The sequence below is a fragment of the Nannospalax galili genome, unplaced genomic scaffold, assembly GCF_000622305.1.
Source record: "Nannospalax galili isolate Female #2095 unplaced genomic scaffold, S.galili_v1.0 scaffold1569, whole genome shotgun sequence".
Lineage (NCBI taxonomy): Eukaryota > Metazoa > Chordata > Mammalia > Rodentia > Spalacidae > Nannospalax > Nannospalax galili.
The window spans coordinates 90,842-95,555 of NW_008360051.1; the positions used below are offsets into that span (position 1 = coordinate 90,842).

The window sequence follows — 4,714 nt, forward strand, 5'->3', positions numbered from 1 at the left end:
TTTCCTTATTTGGGGCCCGTTTCTTTTTTCGTGCACCTAACCTCTCACTGCGTTCAGTTTCTGACATGCTATCCTGGACTTCCTCAAGAACATTTCGACTTTCCGCCACAATGGCCTGGCATGTTTTATACAACAAAACTATAAGTGCTCCCAGAATGATAACCAAGGCCTCAAAGCTACCTTTCCAAAGCGGAAACAGGTTCAAGCCAAAGTCCAGAAAAAACATACCTCTCTGAACGTCCTTACCTGCAGTTCTGAATCCTCCTTGAACTCAAGGGGTCTCCGATGGTGCTGACGATGGTTTGGTTGAATTCCCGGGTCTCAGCACCAGTTGTCCTGCGCTATCGTCTCGCCAGCAAGAACGACGCGGCACACTCAGGATCCTTCTGCAGAAAAGCTTTAATGCATCTTGAGAGGGAGAGCATAAGCTTACAGGGTGAAGACCCCGAATGTCGGAAACCCAGCCCTTATATAGGTTAGTAAGCCCGTCTTGGACGTGGCAACTCTTGATTGGTCGCAAACTCATCAGCCCATATCACGCCACGAGGTAGGCAGAGACTAGAAGGTGGAAAATTACTTCGGGCATGCGTACTGACTTATTTACTGCTCAGCATGAACCGGATGTGAGCGCCATCTTGTAATGGCATCTGCAGGGACGGCAGGCGGCTCCCCACATTTATCAGCTCTGAGAGATTTCTGACAGAGTCTTTAGGGTCTTTATGTATATAGTCATATCATCTTCAGATAAGGAGACATTGACTTCTTCCTTTCCGATTTGTGTTTATCTCCTACACACTTGCCTTGTTGCTCTAGCTAAGACTTCAAGTACTGTACATGGGAATGGAGAAAATGGGCCGCCTTGCCTCATTCCTGATTTTAGTGGAAGTGCTTTGAGTTTTTCTCCATTTAGGAGGATGTTGGCTCTCAGCTTGTTGTATGTTCCCTTTATTATTGTATGTTAAGATATGTCTCTTGTATCCCAAGATTCTCCATGATTTTTATCATGAAGGGATGTTGAATTTTGTTAAAGACCTTTTCTACATCTAACTCTCACCCTGCATAAAACTCAACTTCAAATAGATCAGGGACCTCAACATAAGACCAGATACCCTGGATCTGATTGATGAGAAAGTGGGGGATACAGTGGAACTTTTTGGCACAGGAAAGATCCTGATAGCACAGGCATTAAGACCAACAACTGATAAAGGGGCTTCGTGAAACCAAAAAACTTCTGTACAGAAAAGGACATATCATTTGCATGATGAGGCAAAATACAGAATGGGAAAAAATATTTACCAGCTATACCTCTGACAGAGTTCATGTGTGCAATATACAAAGAACTTAAAAAACTAAACATCAAAAAAAAAGTTAAAGATTGGGGCAAGGAATTAAATGGAAAAGTCTTCAAAAGATGAAACACAAATGACTGAAAAGTATTTTTTAAAATATTTTCTTTATTATTTTTATTTTATGTGTATGAGTGTATTGCATGCATGTATGTGAGGGCACCTGTGTCGTGCAATGCCGCGGAGGTCAGAAGAGGGCTTCGGATTCCCTTGGAACTGGAGTTAAGGACGGTTCGTAGCTGCCATGTGAGTGCTGGAAATTGAACCTGGGTCCTCTGCAAGAGCAGTCAGTGCTCTTAACCGCTGAGCCATCTCTCCAGTCCCCTGAAAAATATTTTTAAAAATACTCAACATCTTGGGCCTGCTCTTGCTTTTCCACAAGAACTTGATGGTAAGACCCTATTGTTGAAGACATTACATACATGAGTCATAGAACAAACAAGGAGGAATCAAGCTGGTACTAACCTTGAAGTTTCATTTCTAGTGGCTAGCTTTCATAGTGCTAAAAGGGCTATTCATGTTTCCAGAAGAGAAAAGTTACTGTGAACCTTGTCAACTACCATAGCAACTGGCCTGACAGGATATGTCCACTGGTGCAATAGTGGCACGAATATTAAGGGAGCAAAAAACCACTTTCCGTTTGGATTTAAAGCCCACTTCACAAGATGGAGCCCATACCTAGCACTGTTCTCAGCACCAAAAACCTGTAGCTTGAAAGGTTGCAGGCCATAAGGGAGAACTTACTACTGTTATTCTGCTAAGTGAACATAGTATTAAATTCACTCTTTTTAAAAAAAAATATTTATTATTTTTATTTTTTATGTGTATGCGTGTATTGCCTGCATGTAGGTAAGTGCACCATGTTGTGCAATGCCCATGGAAGACAGAAGAGGTTGTCGGATCCTCTGGAACTGGAGTTACAGGCAGTTGTTAGCTGCCATGTGGGATCTGGGATTCGAACCTGGGTCTTGTGCAAGAACATTCAGTGTTCTTAACCACTTGAGTTTTCTCTCCAGCCCTTAAACCCACTCTTAATGACTTTTTTCTTTTACTTGTAGATGACTACACCCCTCAACTGTCAGAGAAGCTCCTTCTTGCAGCCGATGGTAATTAACACAGACCCACAACTGGTCAATGTGCAGAGAATAAGAAAGTGGAATTCTCAGCCCTAAATGGAACACCTAATCAAACTTCTGCCTCTGAAGGCTCAGGGATTTTGTGGAAGAAGCGGCAGAAAGATTGTTAAGAACCAGAGGTGGTGGATGACCCAAGGAAGCAGTGTTATTGAGATGGCAGGGCAGTTGCCCATATGAAGTTACAGTAGTTGTGACAGCACGCACAGGACCTATGTGAGATGAAGCCACACAAAATCCAGCATGGGAGTGAGGAGGCGAGCGAGACACCCCACCTCTAGCTGAAGAATTATCGGCAATTTAGAGCTGCTGGGAGAAAGTCAGTTTTCTTTAAGGCTGTGGCACTGGGCAGATTGATGAGGCTCCAGGGGATGGACCCACACTGAAGAGCACTTGGACACAAATTAGATTCAAAAAGCCTTAAAAAAATAATAGAGGACATGAAGTCAGGCATGGGTAGTAAAGTGGGGGTAGATGACAGTGTCAGAATATAATCAAAATACATTGTTTGAAATTCTCAAAGAATCAGTATTTTCAAAAAATCTCAAAGGATCAAAATTTAAAAAATAATGGCCAGTTCAAAAATGACAACATGGGGCTGGAGAGGTGGCTCAGTGGTTAAGATCACTTGCTATTTTTATAGAGGACACAGGTTGAGTTTCCAGCACCCACATCGGGTAGCTACAACTGCAATCTTTGGCTTCTGAGGGCACCAGAAATACAGACATGCAGGCAAAGCACTTATACACATAAAAATAAATAAATCGTAAAGAAAACAGCGAAAACATATTCAACAATAACCCAACGGAAGGGGCTTATGGCCAACCCAAGCCAGGATGGTGAGTCCATCTCTTCTGACTTGACCTTATAAGGGAAGTAATTTGGAATGATGATCTATTTCTTTGTTCCCCGTTTCTGCTTTCTTCAGTTCTTTCCTGTCTCTAATGTTTGTCTCCTCTGCTCATTGGAGCTCATCTAGTCCATAGAAGGAGATGCTGTCCTGATTCACAGGCCACAGATAAAAGTCAATTAGGTCTTTAAATATGTTTCAAATTTTTTTTTCTTTAACACTGATTTTGTAAGCAAAGGAAATGTGCTAAGTTGGAAAAAAATTTAAAATTTCTTAACATACCAAATAATGAATGTCATGTGAAATCTCAGACATGTGCAATATGCTTTGCCCATATTCACCACCTCCCAAGTTGTCTTGTCTTTTTCCCTCTTCCTCCTGCTGCTGGTCCCCCCCCCCATATAGCCTCTCTTACAATTTCATCACACACACACACACACACACACACACACGCACACACACACACTTTAAATTTGTATTCCACATATGAGAGAAAACATGCAGTATTTGCTTTTGAGTCTGGTTTATTTTACTTAGTATGATAATCTCTAATTTCATCTATTTTCCTGCAAATGACATAATTTAGTTGTCTGTGAGACAGGGCCTCTCTCACTCTGCAGCCCAGTGTGGTCTGGAGCTCATGAAGCATAGACGGGACACCAACTCATGGTAATCCTCTCGCCTCAGCCTCCCAAGTCCTGGGACGATAGGTGTGAGCACCTCACCCAGCTCTCGTTCTTTATGGCAGAGTGGACCCTCATTGTGTTTGTAAACCCCATTTTCTTCCTGCATTCACTCACTGATAGGTACCTTGGCTGATTCCCTGTCTGGGCTATCATGAATGGTGTGACAGTAAACATGGATGTGTAAGTATTTCTGTGGTGTGCTGACTAGAAAGGGTTTAGCTCAGTCATTAAGGTAGTTGTACTGTTCTGAGGAACTTCCATACTGATTTCCATAGTGGCTGCATTAATTTACATTCTCTCCAGCAGCATACAAGAGTTCATTTTTTTCATAAAACTTTTACCTGAATTTCCAGGTTCATCAGTGTTTCTTTCCCCTTTACTCCCACAATGCTTCAGGAATATATTTTTCACTGTGCTTCTGTTGAAATTACTTGCAGGTCCGCCTATCTCTCCCACTAGTTATAAAGCCTGAAATGCTCCGTACCAGCATAGTACGTAACAGAGAGTCAACTCAGTTCATTTAGGAAATCATTCATACAACAAAGAGACCAAAACTGGTAAAAACTCCTGCCTTCAAGAAAACTATTCTGGTGGGGCGTGGTGGTGCACATTAATCCCAGAACTCAAAAATCAGAGGCATAAGATCAAGGCCATCCTGATCTACATAGGAAGTGCCAGTTGGGGCTACTGTCAATATAT

The 4,714-nt window shown here is 42.2% G+C and overlaps 1 long non-coding RNA gene across 1 annotated transcript in view; it reads right to left on the minus strand.

Moving 5' to 3' along the window:
• LOC115068605 overlaps positions 1-307 on the minus strand; it is an 8,079-nt gene extending 7,772 nt beyond the window's left edge. The window contains exon 1 of the long non-coding RNA XR_003847942.1: positions 247-307. This is a non-coding gene — a long non-coding RNA (uncharacterized LOC115068605). The remainder of the gene's footprint in view (positions 1-246) is intronic.
• Between the last annotated feature and the right edge of the window lie 4,407 nt (positions 308-4,714).